Source organism: Leopardus geoffroyi, chromosome C1 (assembly GCF_018350155.1).
Source record: "Leopardus geoffroyi isolate Oge1 chromosome C1, O.geoffroyi_Oge1_pat1.0, whole genome shotgun sequence".
Classification (NCBI taxonomy): Eukaryota; Metazoa; Chordata; class Mammalia; order Carnivora; family Felidae; genus Leopardus; species Leopardus geoffroyi.
In genome coordinates this window covers 77,032,501-77,054,192 of record NC_059328.1, presented here as the reverse complement: position 1 = coordinate 77,054,192, position 21,692 = coordinate 77,032,501, and the positions used below count along the sequence as shown (strand labels likewise).

The following is a 21,692-nucleotide window of genomic DNA, read 5'->3' as shown; positions in this document are numbered from 1 at the left end:
TGTAATATGGATTTAAATGTGCACTTTATAAATCAAATTAAAAAACAAAATTATTTTTTTTTCCTCCAAACGGCATTATTTCTGTGCAGCTGCTGCTGGCAATAGAGCTGACATTGCATAGAGCTGGAGGTAAGAATCATGTTGTCAGAAAAGATTATGGTGAAGTTAAAATTATGATGAATAAGATATTTTTTGGCATTTCAATTGAATCACAGATTTGGGTTTAAAAATCCATAACTGGTTTGTAATGACAAAAAATAGAAGAGAAACCTAAAAGAAGCCCCAAATGACTTTAGTCCAGTGTGGTCCACTTATCATAATTAGGGCTGTGTGTCTTAATCACAGATATTTCTGTTTATTGACAGTCAGATAACTGTAATTGTTTTAATTTTAATAAGGTGTATGAATAATGAATATTTAGAATCTCTCATTCTTTTGGCTTCCACAGAAGTGTCATTTTTAAGCTACTGGGACCAATGAATGGTTTTGCCCACTTTTTATCTTGGCTTGTCAAGTAAGGATACAAATTAGAAGCATCTTTCACCTCTAATCATAATTATTTGTGAAAAGAAACAATGTTCAACACCCCCAAAAGATGTAATTTTGGAATTTCTAAAAGATTTAATTTTGCTATATAAAATCACATAACTTAGTCTTCTTCATATTTTCACCACAGACAAGTGCAATTTCTTCACTGACTGGCACAAACCTGAAGACAGGCACATGGACAGGTACCATGATTTCAATGATTTTCTCCAAAATCTATTACAGACTGGGAAATGCTTACCTTCGTCCTTCTATACTTAAAAGTAGCTTTTTTGGCTGTTTTTTTCAAAGACTATCGTGTCTGTGACATGTAAGGCCTTGTGGCAACCACTCTGGAGAACCCCAAAACATGTAAGACCTAGCCCCTGAGTTTTAGCTGCTGATACCTTGGCTGGGCCAGAAGAACATGTCACAGAAGCAGGCAAATCTTGTGTTCTCTGCACCAAGTGTTTTATATTTAGTAAAGTCCAAATGCCAATGGATGGTTTTTGCTTTTTGTTTTTTGGGTTTTTTTGGTCTAGCTTAATTTCTTTCAGGTCTTATCCTTGTGTATCTTCACTAATGGGCAGCCAAACAGCAACGTTGGTATTGATAGCACTAGGAAACCAGGAATGTAGTGTTGTAAGGGGTGAAGCTGATCAAAGGCCATAAAGGGACCATTACAGGAGTGTGTGAAGATTGTTGGATCCTGTGAATAGGAGCCCTGCTGCACATGGACTTGTCACCTCTGGGGTCTGTTCTTTCCAGCTCCTCACTGAGGCTCTCTCTCTAGCCCCCTGTGAGCAAATGGCTGAGGAAGCACCCCTGTTACCTCTGTGCTATATGATTTTCAACCAGCTCTCAGAACCGTATTCTAAGAATGTCTGAATCTGATCAGTTCCATAAGATGATTATGTTCTCACTACAAGTGAATTGTGAACTAAATGTATTGAGTTGGCAGCCAAGATCAATAACCTGCCTTCTTTTTTTTTTTTTTTTTTTTTTAAGGAAGTTCCCTTCAGCAGAAACCATTATCAGACATTCTATCCATAACTCAGCACAGAGTTCTCTGGATTTGTCTAGTGGGAAAAATTAGATCTAACGTACTGCTAATTTAGCTCAAAAAGAAACAGCTCTTGTTTCTGAAGAATACACTGAGCAATGCTTGAGTATTTTGAAATAATCAACTAAGAAAAGGGTTTGAAAAACAAAATGAAATAGTGATTTCCCTCAACACACACCCAAGGCATGTCTGCATCGTCTTCAAGCCTTTCTTTCTACCAAACAAATCAACTCAGGTCAGCAGAGACAGCCTAATCTTTCTATCCTAATTTCATATATAAAGATCTTTGAGAGCCGGTATATTATGGTTTAATCCCAACCTTTTTTTTTTTCTTTTCTGTGAGTTTGTTTTACAATAAACATTTTGAACATTTCCTTTCTAAAGTGCCTCTCCTCAAGTATCTTGTCTAAATGGTATATCAAGTTCCAGTTTGGCCGATTGGCAGTGCTAAGTCCCACTTTATTTAACATGCAAGGGTAGGAATTGAAGCCTTGCCTAATTGGGGTCATTTAAGGAAAACACACAGGAAATGGGTTTCTTCTTACATATACCTAGGGAGATTTTGAAACACTATTGTCAGGCAATACAAGCAATCCCTGAAACTTTTTCCCTTGGGTTATCAGAGTCCGAGACAATTGATGACATTACATCGGTCGTTCATTTTAGATTCGTGGAGCCTACAAAAATCAATAGTTTTCCATTATCAGGTCCAGCTGGGTCACTAGCCTGTCAATGAGCTGTTACAATTGCTGTACAGGGGTGAGCCTGACCAGTCAATTGCTGCTGACAAGAGGAAAACATGCTGACAGCCACAGGAACAAGTCAGAACACAGATTTGCACTTCAGTTTGCCATCCAAAGAGACTCAGAGCAAGGCCATTTTCAAGACACGGGGCACACTCTGTGGGAGGCTTGGGGGAGGGGCTACAGCCTGGTTTTATAGCACAAGCGCCTAAGGGCCTGTCGTAGCTCCAGCCAACCATCTCCTGCCGAGACTACCTGTAGTCACTGTCTTTGTTAGTAAGAGGGGCTGTACCAGCCAGAGTGGTCCCTAAACACCATCTTCTATCCCATGATGTACCCAGCGTAAGAGTAGGAGGAAGGAACTGTACTTTTACTGCCACCAACTCGATGTAATCATATGTATCTCGGAGAATGTAAAAACTTAAAAAAGGCCATACATGGGCCAAAGTCACCAAATATAAACCGATATGACTAAACATGTTGCAAGTAAGTATTGACCGAAGGACAGAAAGAAGGTCCTCCAATGTTGATATATAGGCTCCCTTGTTCTGTCATTATTTATAACATTATCTATATTTTGATCTCAACTTGAGGTATTTTACTAAACCAAGCATCCTTCATTGGGGTCTCATTCACAGATACTCTGTCAGATTCAGTGTGGGCAAGCAGAACTGAGTTCAACTTGCCCTGCCCATAATTAGGAAGTGGGGGGTACAGTGGTAAGCTTCAATAAATATCTTAACTGCCCCACATTAATAAAATGGAGACAGGCTTGCCTTGCCTACTGTGTCACAAGGTTGGCATGAGATTCAAAATGAGATCAATTGAGAGGAAGCTCATCCAAATAAGTGACTGTGTGTGTGTGTGTGTGTGTGCGTGTATTTGTGTGTCTCTGGGAACTATCTATGCAGCAAGAAGTTTAGAAGCAACTGAAAGAAGTCCTTTCTCCAGAATAATTCATTTTGGGTCTAGACAGAATGCTTTCCTTTTTTAGTTGAATACATGAAAAATCTATCACATATTCCATTATTAGTGAAACCCAGAGTTTAGAAGACAGCTCTGAAGTTTTACTGGGTTTGGTGGCTCTCCTTAGTTCATAGAGAAAAGGACTGAGATGCCAGGAGAGTAAACACACACTATCTGGGTTCCTGCATGCTGATGGACTTTGGAGAACTTGTGCTCTGCTCTGGTCTCCTCATGCTGGTTTTATTTCAGACATCAAACTTATGAGCTCAAAAGGTAAATATTTTGAATTTGTTTCAATATTATGATTTTTAATGTTTCACTTGTATTAACATCTTTCAAGTATTAAATTCTAGCCCCCCCCCTTTTTTTCCTAATGCCTCCAGTCTTGGATTTGATTCTTTTAGAAGTCAACATTCACTTGTGTTCTATCATCAAACAAAACTGGTAATCTACTGTATTACTGGAAGCCAAGTAGCTAGGCTTTTCTTCTTCTTTTTATATTACACCAAAAAAAAAAAAAAAAAAAAAAAAAACCATTTTCTTTAAATGAGTAAAAAAAAGTAGTTTTAACAAGAGCAAATTTGCCAGTAATTAGATGAACCAGTCTTATGTCTTCCAGCACTTGGAAGCATGAAATTCATCAGAACTCTCATAGCATTAATTAAAAAGAATTTATGTTTTTTTAATAAAATGCTTCATGTTTTAGCTCCTTTATTCCTCTACCAAATGTGATTATGTGGGGGCTGAAGGGAATTCAGGTTAATATGTTGACACACTTAACAATGCAGGGTCATGTTGCACAATACGCTTCACTGGTTTAGTTCAGTACACCCCCTGACAGGGCCTAATCATCCCCTGCCCTAAAGGCAGAGGGAAAGAGAGGATTTTAATTACTGCTCTGTATGCAAGTTTGCCAGCATTAAATTGAGACATAATTAGGCCTCTGAATTTTAATAATTGTCCTAGCTAATTGGGCAGACAAGTACGTTATGCAGCATGGCGTGATTAGATAATTAGTATTTCCAAATGACAAAATTGGGCTCTTGATTACAAATTCTACATGAAGGGGGAAAAAGGTAGCAAGCAGATCTTTACAAGTCTATTAAGGGAGAGTTTAGCGATGTTGGTAATTTAAAGTCCATTAGGAAGCAACATTTCATTCTCAGAGCTGGGGGTCTGGGACAAGGGCCTCTGGCCAACACTGGCCTCCCACTTAAGTCTCCTCCCCAGGGTGCTGTGATTTCTCTGGGGTCTGCTCATCCACTCTACCCACCCAACCCCCCACCCCAAGCCTAGCAGTCATCACTGACCTTGGGTAAGGTCTCTTTGGCTAGACACCAGATGGCAGGTGATAACTCTGAAAAAGAAGTCATGGGATGTAGGAAGGGTAGAACAGAAAAGGGGTAACCTACCCAGTAAGGGTATATGTATCTATTGTGTCTTTCCTCTGCAGGCAGCTGTTCTTTCCTTCTTCTCCCAGAATTCACCACTTTCATTGTGTCATCAGCTCCACTAGAATCTTTTTGGTGGAAAATCCTAAGTCAAAATCTTAAAATTTTGAGGTATTATATTATTGGGGTAAAGAGCATGGGCATTGGAGACTGGCCTGGATTTGAGATCATGACTCAACTAGGAGTTTGCTCTTGGAGAAGTTACTTAGTTTTGCCAAATCTCATTTTCTTATTGGCAAAATGAGGAACCTTCCCCCCATAAGTTTGTTGATAGGATAAAATAAGATAATGCATATAATTTAACGTTTATTTATTTTTGGGACAGAGAGAGACAGAGCATGAACGGGGGAGGGGCAGAGAGAGAGGGAGACACAGAATCGGAAACAGGCTCCAGGCTCTGAGCCATCAGCCCAGAGCCCGACGCGGGGCTCGAACTCACGGGGCTCGAACTCACGGGGCTCGAACTCACGGGGCTCGAACTCACGGGGCTCGAACTCACGGGGCTCGAACTCACGGGGCTCGAACTCACGGACCGCGAGATCGTGACCTGGCTGAAGTTGGACGCTTAACCGACTGCGCCACCCAGGCGCCCCTGATAATGCATATAATTTAAAGCACAATGCCTGGCATAGAGTAAATGCTCAGTATTAGCTACTAGCTGTTAAATGCAAATTAAATCAATGACTTTAGAAACTATAAGGTGGAAGTGCTGGGTCTGGCTTTTTACTATTCTCTTTACTCACTCAAATGAGGCAAGGCTCCCTGATTCCTGTGCTTCCTAAAAGAGGGACATCGTGTTCCATTTATGCTGGAGGATGCCCAATGGCAACAGTTGCCTTTACAACTCAAATGCCCAACCAGTTTTCCTTTCTGTCCATTTTTAAGAGGTTAGCATTGCAGCAAGCCTGGCCATTCAGAAATCATGGGGGCAGTTAATCTAAGAAGAATGTGGTATAAACTCTGGATCTTACCCCACCTTGTGACTCACTCTTCACAAATGTCACTTTATTGCCCATAGAGGCATGCTCCTGGCAGCTAAACTTTTCTCACAAAAATCAATAGGCTGGGCTTCAGAGTTGTTTTTCAGGCAAAAGGAATATTAATTGGATACAAACCAGAATCCTTCTAAAAAATGATTGAGGGGCACCTGGGGGGCCTCAGTTGGTTAAGCCTCCAACTTCAGCTCAGGTCATGACCTCGCAGTTTGTGAGTTTGAGCCCCATGTGGGGCTCTGTGCTGACAACTCAGAGCCTGGAGCCTGCTTCCAGTTCTGTGTCTCCCTCTCTCTCTGCCCCTCCCCTGATCATGCTCTGTCTCTGTCTCTCTCAAAAATAAATAAACATTAAAAAAAATGATTGAAAGGTGGTTGATGGATGATAATGTGATGATAGCTTGTTACAGGAAACTCAGAAGTTCTGGATGTATATCCATGTGTAGTCATTAAAGATGACTGTAAGGGCAAAATAACCATGTCTCCATAGTTTGGTCCAGTCAAGACTGTCTACCAGACTGAATGAGAATTTTGAATGACTTTCTCAGAGTTTGTGCGTTGTGGCAGATTCCAATTCAGAATGCAGAGTTCTCTCTGTAGGTAAACTTTATATCACCATGGCATAATCTCTACAGTACATAACACCTGAATATCAGAGAGAAGAAGGCAACAACCTGAGACCTGAGGGAGACAAGGCACTTAAGATTAAGTATAGAATGCCACCATTCTGCCAGAAGTTTAAGAAGGGAAGAATAAGATATTCTCCTGGGTGGGAGGAAGGCCAGAGAGAAAGAGTGAGGATTCTTATGCCTGATCTCTATTTACATAGCAAGGTAACCACTCCTCTTGGGGCTTTGAGCCTCTGTTGTTCACAGGGACCCTTCTCTCGGGGTCACACGAGTGGCCTGGAGAGTTGGTGCAGAGTTCTAGCCTCACTGCACTTCCCAGATGCCAAGAAGAAACATCACTGTGGGCAGAGGGTGGGAGAGTTAATAACTGTCATAAGACTTTTCTTCCTCTGACATACAATGCTAGAGCTTCTCTCCAGCTTTTTGAAGAAGTGCGTTTATGACTGATCGCTCAACACCTTGTTGGTTCTGATTGCAGAAAACACACCTTATAAATATATGATAACCATCCTGTAATAGAGAGTGTGACAATTTACTTCACAGTGCGTTTCGGGCTGCTAATTGATCGTTTCAGTCCAGGGACGATTTGGAATAAATTATAGCCATCAAAAGGATATCACAGCTCATTTTGGTGGAAGGCTTTCCATGTCGCTTCGCGTACGTCTCCAGGAGAGCGCGGATTGCACCAGCTGGCGGAGAGGAGGGGTGGGAGCCAGCGGCGGAAAAGGAGGCCAGCGGGGCGGGGCGGGGCCGGCGGGGCGGGGCGGGGCGGGGCGGGGCCGACGGGGCGGGGCGGGGCGGGGCGGGGCCGACGGGGCGGGGCGGGGCCGACGGGGCGGGGCGGGGAGGGGCCGGCGGGGCGGGGCGGGGCGGGGCCGGCGGGGCGGGGCGGGGCGGGGCCGGCGGTGGCGCGCTCGTGCGCGTGCGCGCGAGGCAGCTGCAGGTCCGCGGCCGGACGGTAGAGGCCTCCCTTCTGAGGAGGAGGCGCGGCCGCAACCGGCTGGGGCTCCGCTCCCCAGCTCGCGGGTCCTTCCCGACGAAGTCCCTGCGCGGCCCGACCCAGTGTGAGTATTCCCCACTCGCTCTCTTCCTCCCGCAGGCGGCACCGCCTGTTCATTAGAGGTGAGAGCGTCCGCCGGGCAGAGGGCCCTGCTGGGGGCGGGGGTGCTCACGTGCGGAGGGGCTCACCTCCGGCTCGCTGCTGCCCCTCAGCGGGGCTTCCCCAGAGGGTGGGTGGGGGGAGGGAAGTAGAGGTGCTTTCGCGGGGCGAGGCTCTTAGCTCCCGGAGCCGGACTAGCGAAGCGTGGAGTCGCCACGGCCGGGTTGGGGGCTTTGTGTGCAGTTTAGAGTCCGTAGCTCTGCTTTTCACGGCGCAGTTGGGGAAGAGGGCTCGTGACAGACCCAGGCTCGCGGGGAGTCTTGCCCACCGCAAACCCCAGGGGAGGGCGAGGAGAGCGCGGGTCGGGCGGTTGGCAACGCGAGCCCGCGTGGGGGTCGCTCGTGCCCGAGGTCGCGGGCCCGGCGAGTCGCTCGGTGGGGGATGCGGTGAGAGCGCCGGCCAGAAAGGTTAGGTGCCAGACCCTGCCCACCCCTCACCCGAGAGGTGTGGAGCCGATCGCACCCCCCAGACCCTCGTTTCGTTTTTATTTCCCAGCGAAGTGTGTGCCGTCGCCTGGCGGTCATGGAGAAGGGAGACGCAAAGGCCTAGACCTGGATGGGATTCGAATTTGAAAAAAAAAAAAGGTTTTTCCTATTCCTGTCGCAGGCACTTGCCTTTCTGGTCTCCCCGCCTCGCCCACGAGACCTCCAGGCAACTTTTATTCTCTTCCTAAGTTGAAGCGTAAGCAGGGTTGAGGCCCTTCAGCTCACACGTAACCAACCCCTCTGTCCCAAGTGCTCAAAGTCGGGGCTTCGCGCGGTGCTCTTAGTTGTTTAGTCCTCTGTCACGCTAATAGGTTATGTCAGTCTAGGGCACGGATGTTTCCATGCAGGCGATTTTGACAGCAATCACCATATCAAGCTATTATGAAGTGTGATGTCAGTGCGTTCTGGAGGACGGATAATATATAAGCCAGTTCTTGACACGCTATCTTACAAGGAAACATCTGAGACCATCAGGAAGAGGCATTTTAATTCACACACCAAAAATATTTTGTGTTTGGTTGACATCTTTCAAAATGCTGAAAGAGGTAGTAACATTTACCATTTTGTAGGTATTTATCAATATACTCACAAAAGTCCCCCAGGAAGGAGGAGGGTTTTATCTTCTTGCTGTTCTATCATATATGCCGAGGAACAGAGATGTTATGTGTCCTACCAAATAGTCCACAGTAAGTCAGGGAGAAGGCGCTATTTATGAAACCAAACATCTTCTAAAACTGGAATAATTGGAAAAGTGAGGAAACTAGTTGTGCAAGAAAATCATCTGGTAGCTTAAATGAGAGACTCATATGCTTTTAGTACAAGTGCTGGGTATGTGAAACGTACAGTTTATCTCAGGTATGGAATTCAGGTAAATATTCTGTAAAGCTCCAGTCTTAATGACTACTTAGGTATTACTCTTGGGTATTAAAGACTGATTTTATCAGGAGTCACTTAAAACAAGGGATTAAGTTCAAAAGTATTGTGAGGGCCCTGATGAATGAATTCTGACATCTGAAGTCATCCAAATCTAAGCAAATACTTTAGGCTTGATACTATATAATACAAACTGTATTTACACGGACCAAATTCTGTAGGAGTCACTTTTACCATGGACTCCGCATGTGTTGACTCAAGGTATGATTTTCTTTTCCTCCATTCATTAATTCAATAAGTATTTATTCATTATCTGTTATAGGTCCTCCGTTTCACTTTGCCATTGAACATGATCCCCATAAGCAGCTAATAAATAATTGTTGAGGTGTAACTAGAATACGTGTATCTTCTCCTGGCTCCAGGAAATTTGAGGAATATTATTATGAAAGAGTTAAAAACTGTGGCTTTTCATGTATACAAATGAGAAATTGGATTGATTACTCTCAAGTAGTAAGTCAAGGAAAGAAAAATTGCAGGTCAGGAAGTTTTCTCCAGCTAGTGAGTGCCCTGTCCCTACCCAGTGGCATGTGTTTGTTTGTTTGTTTGTTTTCCCCCTCCTTGAGGCTTTAAAAACAATGTTTAAAGGGCTTTCATGATTGAATGGGCTTATGACATTCTTTTAATTATTTTAGAATGTCAAGTTTTCCTAAAAATGTCTTGTTCCTCATATGGTATACTGGACTATCTGGTTTTGTGTGAGTAAAGGCATGATCTTTTTAGTTAAAATCAAAGCCACATACTCCTTTCTCTCCTAATCTGAAATAAGAATGGCCTACAAGTAAGTCAAGCAAACAAACACATCCCAAGTAGTCACAAATACACCTGGTTAAAACTCATTTTCATTGGTTTAATAGAAATAGAAAAAACATACCCAATATGTCTATCCCGATTATTTATAGTTTGAATGTTTTTGTGGATAATGCTTCAGATAATTCAGAACAATGCCTATATTCTTGAATATCAAGACATTTCTGTGTGAAATATATAAGGTGCACCTAAAGAATGTCAAATTTTGTGAAGTACAGTAATAGAAGATGTTAAGAATAATTTTATCTCTACTCTAAATGTGTGCTGTAGAGCTGAAACTGTGTAACCAGGATATGACTATAAACTGATGTAGACAACTATACCAGGACTTGCACATATATTTTAGTGTGTCTTTATCCAGCTAGTCATCCTGGAAGTTTGCAATGATGCGTTCATTGCTGCCATTGATCAAACCTGTTTTGGACCTCTTCATTAGGCACTGTTTTCAAAACTCACAGCACATCTTGTTAAAAAGCCTAGGCAGTGGTAAGTCGTCTTCTTTTGTAGACTTTCAGTGCCCTGAAGAGTAGGGAGACTGATCAAGTCAGGGTAGTATAATTTGGGATCAAAACAATCAGAAGGACAATTAGATGGCTTTCTTTAGTAGCTTTTAAACTAGTTCTAAAGTCATTATACAAACATAGTTTGGATAATGGCAGCACCATTGGAATAAAAGTAGCTGCCAAGGGACAGCTTTAAGAAAAGTGCTCATTTGGAGCTGTACATTCTCTTTGATTGTCAATGAATTATTAATTTAACAGTCATATACATGTATAGTACAATGGTATACAGTACAGAGACATGCTCAGAAAGTTATGTTGTCAAGAATTTGGTTGATCTGGATTTTATGAGAGTTCAGTTTTGCTGCTATGATTACAAAAGCTGTTAAGTTCTAGAATATGGAAATGGATAGGAAAAATTCAAGATGTCATGGGCTAAATTCAGGATTGCCATATATAGTTCTATAGAATTGGTGCTCACATTCCTTGAAATATAAAAGAATCATACTCAGCTAAGAAACCAAATTTCACCTGTATTCTATTTTGTGAGCAAGGCATTCACCATTACCAAAAAATTCAGTGATCCTTAGACTGTAGGTTAAATGTAACCTGTGGGTTGAAACGTTTGTCATTTTTAGTAGTTGGTTGTGAATACAGACCCCAAAGTAGATATGTAGTAGAACCACTGTGTACTGCTTTAAGTTAACAATATACTATCAAAATATAGAATCATGAAACTCCTCACCCAGTGAAGTTAAACTCTTATATTCAAGACCAGAATATGAGAGAGGGAATAGAAAGACTAGGAAAAGAGAAAGAGGTAGGTCATGGGACTTTTGAATCCTAATTAGTTGAATTTATTTGAGGGAAGAGTTTATAATTCCTTTCCAAAAACCACTAGCAAACAATTTAAAATCTGAGGGAATAGTTGAGATTCAACTCCAGCTGAGACTGTATGGAGTACCAAGAAAAGCAGAAAGAATGTAATTAGCTGAGTAGGAATTTTTCTAAGAGTTCAGGTCTAATACCTTAGTATTATATAAAGGGCCACGGGATCATTAGTGATTAGCAGGGATTCAGATCATAATGATGAGAGATCAAGGCCGGGGGACAAGGATGAAAGAGCCTTCCAGCTTAAACTGAATGTTGCAAATGCTGGTGCACTTACATAGGGAAGGTCAGCCAGCAGATAAAGAAATAGGGCAACAGTCCCAAAGCAACAAATGTGTTCTTCTCTTTCACCCAAGAGTTAGATTGGATATGGAGACTAACCAAGTTTGAGCTGAGATGAAAAGAGTGACCTTATTTCAACCATTTATAAGGTCTGGAAATTTGAGTCCTGTCTGCTTTGATGAGCTTGGATATTGCCCAGAAATTAGGGAAAGGGACCTGCTGGGTCCTGGATACCAGGGCTACATACCCAACTTAAAGGTCAGTGAACAAGGTAGACAGATCCAGTTCTTTTCTGGGTAGACCTGGTTTGTCCATTAGGTAGACTAAACAACTCCTAAATTTTACATTATAAGTACAAGAGAATATTAGGTACCCAGGAAATCCTCAATAGATATGACAATGGTGGAAAAATAAGTGACGTAATGTTAGCCTTTCTTTTGAAATGGCTAGCCTAACCATTATGTCTATTCATCTTCTATAGACTTAATAAACATCCAAATGTTTCTTACTTTGAGTCGAAATATTAAATTTTGTCTATAGGATTGGGGTGAGGAGGCTCTTAGTAGTTTAAAGCCCATCTCTTTATTAATAGGGTCCTGGTGGTAGATTTACAAAGTTCACATGTGGATCCAGAATATAGGAAAGGTGAGAAATTGCCCTGAAAATTGGAAAGTATCATGTGGTAGAAAGAAAACTGGACCAGGAGTGGAGACCAGGTTTACCATGTACCAATTGTGTTACTTGGAGCAAATTTTGGTTTCCTTTTAGGCAAAATGTATATCAATCATAGTGGTACCCCATGGATCTACTTCAAAAGGTACTTTTGATCCTAATCTGAGACAAAGTAAATGGAAGGACTTGGTTTATTAAATACTGTGCAAGTGCAGAATTTTGTGTGCCACTGCACAGGTTTTGTAGGTAAAGGTAAGGGTTGTAACTCTTGAGCTATACACATATTTAAACCAAAATATAAATGAAGATGGAAACTTACCTTTGGGAACTTGGGAGAATAGAGTGGTTTTAGCATGGATACTAGAGACAGGTGGATAATGTAGTCATTATTTCTCCTTTCTCAAGTTCATAAGAAGTAGTACTCTGTTGCCATTGCAAGAGATTTAAAAAAAAAATAAAATAAAAAGCTTCCTGAAGGGCTGTTGGTTGTAAAGAAACCTGCCAGCTTGCTTAATACTATCAAGTCCAGATCTTCAGCATTGGCACTGAAGACACGCTCTCCATGTGGGGGGAAAAGTAGCCAGACTTCCAGGCCTTGTTTTTTGTACTCTCAGTTGTTCTTCTTTTCTTAGACAATTCATTAATTCCCATTGCCATCTTCATATCTTACGGGAGGACAGAAGCTGATTGAAGTTCCACATATTGGTGTAATTGGTCAGCCGTGAACATTTTTTTGCAATTGGTATTCCTCCCACAGGAGCAACCCATTTTTGCTGCAGAGATAGCACAACCTCCCCCCAACCCCTTGCAGGCTTAAAAAAAAATTAACACTTGTATCTTTTATTTTTTCCTACTTTCCTCTGTGTATTTAAAAGTTACAGAGGCTCTTTTTCTTTCCCTAGCAGCGGCTCCAGCTCACAGAAACACAAGTACAGATACAGATAAGACAGCATCATTGGCTCCCACCAACAGGGGGCATGGCTCCAAGACAGGAGGGGAGAATAGAAGGAGAGGTCTGGGATGTTATGGGGCAGTATGCACTCATCTTTCCTTCTGTCAAGTTTCAGAATCTACCCTACTAAAGAGTAAAAACAGTGCCCCTTGTCTGAAGTCATTGGTTAAAGGGAGGTTTCCTGGAAGTTTGTTGAGTATCTTCCACACAGTGATACTTCATGAATTCACATTCTGTGAGGCACAGTGTATTTGAGCCAGTGTTGTATATTGCAGCATTTGACTGGTTTCAGGTAGTCTGTGTTTGAATATCACATCTGTTACTTGCTGAGTGGTTTGGGCAAGTTTCTTAATCGCCCCGAGCCTTGTTTTCTTTATCTGCAAAATGACAATAGTAATAGCACTGCTTTTTAGGATTGTTGTACCTGATTGTTTAGGATTGTTGCTGTGTGCTCAGCAAATGGGAGCTATATTTTTAGGCTCTGGGGAGTGAGAAAGAAATACAAAGAAATTTCCATTTTCAAGGAGCTTACAATGTGGTTGGAAGGGACTGAGTAAAAGAAAACTGACAAGACCGTGCAGGGCAGAGAATAGGCATGCCATATAAGTGTTGCAGATAATGAAGAGTTCAGCAGTCTGCCAAGGACTAGGACGAATGGTGAAAGATTTCAAGATAGAGGTGGGAATTATCTTTGGGATTTACAGGCTGGGTGGGATTCAGATATATATGGTGGAGTTGAGAAGGCATTGCGGATGGCTGGGAGAAGTAGTGATCAGAACACACAGTATAGCAGGGGTGGGAGTATGCCAGAGTGGAAAGTAAACCAGCTTTTGAGCCAGATATATAAGCATAAGAATCCTGTCTCTGCGGTGAGATTTTGGTTGGACAAGTATCTTAACTTCTTTAGTCTCAGTTTCTACAACCTGAAAATGGGTGTAATCATATCTCCTTAAGTTGAAGGGGTTAAATAAGATAATGTTTGTAATGCCTAACATGGTGCCTGCCACCTCACAGGTGTTCAATGAAATGAAGATAATCCATGTGGTGTTTTGAGAGGACAATGGGAGGGCTGTCTGAAGAGCTTTCTTGCCTTGTGTAAACTAGTAGTGGAAAACAAACCAGAAATGTCCAGTTAGGGAGAGTGGTGAGGAGGCTTAAAGGCCAGTTTAAGGAGGTAGGGCTGTTACAGGCTATCAGAGCTATCCAGGGCTTTCCAGTAATGTGAGGGTTTATGGTAGTTAATATCGAGGCCCTCTGAAAGCTGTTTTGGAAAAAGGAAGAAACTCACTTTGCACATGTAAGGTGACAGGTGTATAGATTAGGATAGTGGAAGGGTTACCAGACCTGGTTGACCTGGTCTCTCTAAAGTTTTTTTTATAGACAGAGCTAAAGACTAAACAGTGTGGAGTTAGAGAACCTTTGTGTTTTGTTTTGTGTGTAGACTCCTAATAGTGTCACTTGTCCAGAATAAAATCAGTATAGACCCACAACTTTGGAAAATAGAATTCGATGTTCAGGGACTGTAAAAGGTGGGAAGTAACTTTAATGCTAAGTAAGTCCTAGAACTTGCTTTAGCTTAAAAAATAGCCCTTTAAAAATTTTTGTTCCTTTCTCCTTGTTAATGAAAATGAGTTTGTGCCTTTCGTTGGTTTCCAGGAAGACATAAGTACAGGTCATTTGTAGCAGTGTAGAGTTTGAGGTTAGGATTGTAGTCACATTGGGTTAAACGGTGAGGTAGCAAAATGATAATTTTGATGACTTTGTTTGGTGACGTTGTGATTTGGATGAGAAAATGCTGTCCTTTCCCTTTGGTTTAGAAGTGATTTAATTAAAAATACAAACCTAGGAAACAGTTTTGGATACAAGGGGATTTATTTATATTGTCTCTCATTTTCTCCTTACCTCTCTCTTTTTTCTGCCCATTGTAGTTTTGTAATGGGAGAATAAATGGTAGAGAATTGTTTTTCTAAAGAAAGTTGCATTGATTATATGGACACCAGTTTTTAAAATGTGAGGAAATTGCAACTACCTATTACTTTTCGGTGGTAGGCCTTAAACATATTAAACAGGAAAGGATAACTGACCTACCATTGATTTCCTGAATTTCACTGTTCTCCCATCTGGGGGCAAGGGCAACATGGTGCTAATAGCTCTGAGGTGTCTGGGGTGTCCCGGTAGTTAACTGTAGCCAAGTATTGCTTCCCTTGGAAGGAGGATGCACATGCCAAGGGGATTGTGCACAGTGGTTGACAAACATAGAAAGGGGATAAATGACAAAGGAAAAGGCAGGCCCTGTGAGGTTAGAGGCAAAGCAAGCTGGCTTAGTCCTGTTGCTTCTGAGCAGGGGCAAGGAGTGTATTTCATTTCTCATCCCTTGAGTTTATTTAAATTATCTGTTGGGGTGGGGGTGGAAATAAGGCTGATTAATACTAAGATGCAAACATGAAGATTATACCCAGCTTCTGATACTCCTTTTCACTCCATCTTGGAAACTGAAGACCACAAAAGAAACTTGTTGGAAAGGAAGGAAGGACAGAAAGCAAAATGTATTTCTCCACTTTTTAATGAGAGGTGTTTTTTGAATATATGCTATTTGGTATTTTATATAATGGTATTTTTGGTATCCATGCCACCCTAACAGATCATCCACAGTAGCTCCTGGCTGAAGCCCTGGCCAGCAGGGTTTGAACCAGGGGCAGGTGGTATTGGACAGAGGGTATTCAGGGTGCTGCTGTCATTAATTTTGCTGAAAGAGCCTCATCAGAGACCACATGTCCCCTCCTTGGTGGGTAGCATTGAGCCTTGGAGAGGGCCTCCATGCAGTTTTCAGCCTTGCCCCCTCCTCCAACCCTTCTGCCTTCTGCTTTTGCAGTGGGACATCTCTCTCCCCCCCCCCCTTTTTTTTTTTTCAATTAAATGAATTAATTACCAGGCGTTTAACTTTTTGCCAGACTCTTTCATTATGCCCAGAGTTGTTGCTGAGCGGCAAAGGGAAGTAATAACATTCGCAGTGAGGGGCAAATCCTGTTAATGAACAAATTAAAGTTCAAACAGTGATTCAAGTTCACAACCTCTCCGTGGCTCTTCTCTTTAATAAGAGTTATACATGTTACTTTCCTGCTCTTTTCTCCTTTTTATTACTTTTTAAGCTTTTCATCAACACTGCTGGGGCATATTTGAGGCTCCCAGCCTTTCAGCCCTGACAAGGACTGGAGCACTTATAATCCCATCTTAATTTGGCAACTTTTGTAAAACACATAAAGGGCCCAGGGTCACTTTTGGTCACCAGGGCCCAGTGACCATCTAGCTTCCACCTCCTTCCAGGGCTCTGTGGGTTGCTTCTCTCCCTACACATTCCTCTTCAGCAATCAAGATCTGATCACTCACCTTCCTGCCCCTGGGCACCGCTTTGCCAGGCGGGGCTGCAGGGGTCTGAGCCTTTGTCTCTCTCTGTCCTTCTCCTGTTGTCTTCTCCACCTACCTGGTTGCAGCCCTTAGGGGGAAGGGGACTTGGTGAAAAGAGGGAGGACCTTCAGACTAAAAGCTGGGAACCTTTACAGGGAAAGGATCCCCTCCTGGCCACCATTGTTACCAAATGCTGCTTGCCTCATTTAGGGGACCACGCAGATGCTGAAAGGCCCAAGCCTCATTGGCCCAAACCAGAGCCAGGCAGGGGCCTGGTGGGGAAGGAGCCCAGGCGGTATTGGGTGCCTGCCTACTTCTCTCTCTCCCTCTTTTTTTTCCCCCTCCCCATACTGTGGATTGCGTGGGGGTCTTTTCCACCTTCGTGCCTGGCTTCTCACCGCCATTCCCTGAGCGTGGCTTGATATAATCACCATGACAACTGCAATCTACGAGCATACACATAATAGAGATGAAATAGACAAAAGATTAGCATGCCATGAAAAGTACAATAAGTTTCTTATTTAGCATTTAGATAACTGTCTTTCCTTCGGAGCAAGCTTCAAAGTTGAAGCCAGTTTAGACCAAGAGGATTAATTCTTTCTCCCACATGCTTCATTGAATCTCTCATTACCAAACTTTGTCTGTATTGATGTAAGATTTGATTGAAGATTAGAGCATTTAGCAAATCTTGCTTTTCTGCATGTATCAGGTCCTTTCAAGCACGGATCGCAGTGCCCAGTGGTCAATACCCTTACTTTTATCCAGTGTCTGCTTCATTTAAACTTAATCAACTCCATCAACGAACTGGAACAGGGAAACGTCCCTGCGGTAAGAATGTTGTGCTTTTGTGGGATAATTCTTTGCTCTTTCCCGATCCGTTGCCGTTAAACCTAAAATTGCACTATGATGAACTTTTTTTTTTTAATCAATATGATAATGACAATTGGGCCTGAATGCTCTGGTAGGACTTAGACTTGAGCTGAATCTGGTTTCCATCACTAAAACAACTTCTGGTCCTATGATAGTCCGCCTCCTTTTGTGTGGCTTTAATACCTTTTCTTCCCTGACATTGAATATTGCTCAAGCTGGAAAATGATGCATCTTTGTAGGGAAGGCTCATATGTCACAGCCAGAAAGTGAAGCAGACCGATTGGTTGTGTGAATTATCTGACTTGCTGCAGTGAATTATTTGCACTGTTTCCCTACCTAGTCAACAAGTTCCTGAGGTATAGTAGAGATCAATCAAAACTGACAGCCTGCATGTGAAGGCTTTACTGTGTAAATCTGGCGCACTCATCCTAGCCATGCCGGCCCTGGCATCTGTATATCATTTTTATACTGCTACCAGTAGAGCAATTTCAAAAGTATTTGCAAGGAAAATGCGTGTCCCCATCTGTTCCTAGAAGCATAAATGTGCCACCTTCAGAGGGTTTTCACTGGTAATCATATCTTTAATGATCAACAGACTGGTGATATATATTTTTCCATAAAATGGGGTTTTCTTCACTTTATTGTGATTGGCTAGAATAAATAGCTTTTCCATATGTTCAGGAGATAAAATATAAGATTAGCAGAGGTCGTTTGTTGGATAGTAAACAAAAGAAACAATTCATTCCAAATAATCTTTGAACAGAAGCAATGACAAAATTAAGTTGCAATAACAGAGCATCTGAGGCCCCACATCAAAAAACAGACCTTGTTCCTCCTTGGAAAAGGAGCCGTTTAAGAGTAGAAACTTAGAGTCTCCTAGAGGACTCTGGTGGCTTATTTTCATGAGGCAGGGGAGGGAAGGAGCAGGGTAAGAAGGAGAGGCTAGAATAATACTTATTTGTTCTACTTCTGTTTTAAAGTCATATTTCCTATCCCTTTATTTTTTAAATTTATTTTTCAAATTCCTTTCCCTTTATTTTACCTGCTATTTGCCCATCTTCACTGCAGCACCCTCGGTAAGTGTGTTCCGAAAGTAAGAAAATGCAACCTTGCTGAATTTCTCTTCAGGCCTATAAGGAGATAGGGATGATTCTTGTACTTAAAAAATTAAAAGGCTGGCTTCCTCCATGGGAGATTTCTCTTCTTTCATAGAAAAGGGTGACCTTGAAGAGCCGAGCACAGTACCTGCCTTTAAGTGAAATTCTAGAGCCATGCAAAAGCTATCTCAAGATAGCCAAGACCCACCAGGAACCCCCTGGGAAGTGTTCTTAGCAATCTGATCCCACCTATGTAGGTTACAGTCTGAAGATACAATCAGGCTCTGACCTGCCTCCCCACATTTGCACCCATGCATGTATTCTCTACACTCAGCACCCAAGAGGCCCGCCCCTTTTCAAATGCAGACATTCTTAGTTCTATAGACACTGTTAGAAGTTTGGAAACTTCTCCAGGATCTCTGTTAGATGTTTCCACTGCCTAATTAGTAATCTTCAATCCTATTTTATTTGCAGAGTTGGGAGAGAACCTCCTGTTCCACAAAGGACTGACATTAGTTGTAAGATGCCTGAATCTATGTAAACAATGTCTTCAGCCTTCAGGCTCTCCAGAAAATAGGTGTAGAGCTGTTTAGACCTGTTTTCTACAAGTCAGGAATTGAGAACGAGAAGTTGGGATGATGGGAGTTTCTCTGAAACATTGAAATTAAGAGCAGTTAGGTTAACTGTTCAGCTGATTCTTTATTGTTATTTTTACCCCCTTGGGACAATGTGGGTGTTGGGGGGGGGGATTCTGTCCTTTCTGTATATGTTACCCTCTTCACCCCCGTATTCCCCAGATTTTTTTTTCCTCTCTCCAAATGCCTACTGCTCTCACTGCAGCAGGAGTATATAGGTATTAGTTTGAAAATTGGAAATGTGGTGTTCAGGCTGATCCCAAGCAGAAAGTCTATTAGCATCTTAGACCTGACTTGTGTTAATTTCCTGGCCCCAGTGAGGCTTGGGAACACTGACAGATCAGTAGAAAAAATAGCTCACTTAAGTCTCTGGCCAGAAGAAGATGGGAAAGCTACCAACAAAAGATTTTCTTTTAAAATTTCCCCTTAATCTTAGAAACATAATCTTATAGGCTGGGTTGTACATAGGTAAGTGTAGACTTTATAGGATTTACAGGTAGATCACATTTTGCCTGATCTGAAACCATATTTGCTATAATATTACAATTAAGACTGAAAGAAAGGGAAGTCACACTTGTGGTTGCCACATTGTATTGTGATATACTGCAGATCTGCAGTCTGCAGTGAATTTGCTTGCTACAAGGAAATTCTGGCATGTGTTGTGTATGAATGAAACATGATTTACACTCAGTTCAAAAAATTGAATTTCCTGATTTCTATATATCTTAGTTTGAAACCCATTTTGCATTGAATTTCTGTGTTGTTTTTAGAAAATGAAAAGAAGTAAACTCACCAACTGATTTTATGTGGGAGAAATAAATGTGTGATGTTTGCTCCTTCCCTTGTCCAGGAGGACGAGGCTGTTAACTATAGGTGGGACATTTCCCACTCTGTTCTCCTGTGTCCAGGGGTCCTGTTTAACCTACAGATCTCTGCCAGGAATATTGCTGTCCACACGGGAGCGGAAGACACTGCAGAGCTTACCTTTGGGGCCCAGGTTGGCTGAAGCTCTGAACCATAGAACTGCAGGCATCCAAGGTTTTCCTAAACACTAGATTGGAGCCATTTGCAACATATAGTCCTTTGCTGCTTCAGAACCACAGACCCTCTACATGTGCATATCCATAGCAGATATGGACAAGCATTGCAAATTTTAAAAACAGACATACTATGTTCAGGGTGAAAATTACTGCAGCAACAATGCCATCTCTTTCCCTCCAAAGTCTCACTGCCACCAAGCAACCTCATCAATAAATCCAAGCTTATTTCACTAAAAATGTACTTAATTCCAGAAAAATTACTAGATATATGTATGTAGCAATATTATTTGTTAACCAGTTTTATGAAAAAACCTCTCCCACCTTAGAAGAAAATATTGAACCTTAAACTCTAATTCAGATACTTAAAAACATGTAGTTTAATACAGTGTTATTTTGCATATAATGTCTCATGATTGTAATATGCATAGTATTTGGTTTTTTTAGATACCCCTTAACAAGACAGGGGAGCAAGCAGTATGGTGGTTTGCAAAGAAGTTCAGATTTTAAAAATAAGCTTAAGGAATTGCCTGTTTTGATTAAGGAAAATAAACTCAATTGATTGTTAAAACAAAATGAACTATTAAAACTTAGTGCCAATTAACAATCTTTAAATTACTGATAAAATGCCACCTGGATCTTAAAAATGCCAAGGTGTTTAAAGTTATCCGAAAATGAAAAATTTGGAGGAATTGAAGTACCTTTTTTGTTCTCCCTTACTCTGAACAGGATACTAGTAATACTTTGTCACTCCTGGCTTTTACTGGGAATTTTCATCTTGTTCCAGAAGGAAATAGCAGAAAAGCAACTTTTACAGTTAATAGCCTCAGTCTAAAGAACGTTATTTCTAGGCAGAATTTCTACAGTCACCCTTGTCTGTGAACACTCGTTAAGGATGTGTTTTAATTTTAGGTCAGAACAACTGGGTTAAGATCTGGAGAAGACATTGAGTTTTCCCTATGGGGGAAGGAGGGGGAGAAAGGAAGCTAAATGAGTTTTACTGTGCGTCGGAAGGACTACTCCAGGCACCAGTGTGGTAAGGAAAAGTGGATTTGTAAGCAGCGTTCTTCTGCCCGTCCATGTCTTAACCCACTTGGAGCCATTCACCTTGGGAGCAGGTTGCGGGTGGTCACTAGAGACCTCCATCTCGCTCACTTCCTCTCAATGGCCTTTTGCCCAGACTTAAGGTACCTTCTTCCAGGATTCCCCTCCCCCATCGCAACACAAACGGCGATGGACGTGACAGCTGTTTCGTGAAGCCTGCTGGTCATCCCGGAGGGGGGCAATCCTGTCCCCTCTGGGCGTTCAGAATCCTACTTTAGGATCCTTCCACTCCGCAGTGCTGAAAGTCAGCGAACAGTTCTGGTTCGGGGCTTCGAGGACACGTGACCCGCGGGCAAAGTCCGGGAACCGTCGGTGGGTGACGCTAGGCGCGACTCAGCAGTTCCGCAGCCCGGGCGCCTTCTGACGCCTTCTGACAAACCTGGCCGCGAGCGCGGAGCGCGGCGGCCGAATGACCCTGGACCCAGGTCCGGTCCGACCCCCGTGAGCAAGTGTCAGCCTGAGGATGCACCCTGCCCTGGCGGGGCTGGAGGTCGA

The 21,692-nt window shown here is 42.4% G+C and overlaps 1 long non-coding RNA gene across 2 annotated transcripts in view; it reads left to right on the top strand.

Moving 5' to 3' along the window:
* The first annotated feature begins 7,273 nt into the window (after nucleotides 1-7,273).
* The window catches only part of LOC123598211, a 64,837-nt gene continuing 50,418 nt past the window's right edge, over nucleotides 7,274-21,692 (top strand). For both annotated transcript variants that reach the window (XR_006712448.1, XR_006712447.1), the window contains exon 1: nucleotides 7,274-7,432. This is a non-coding gene — a long non-coding RNA (uncharacterized LOC123598211). The remainder of the gene's footprint in view (nucleotides 7,433-21,692) is intronic.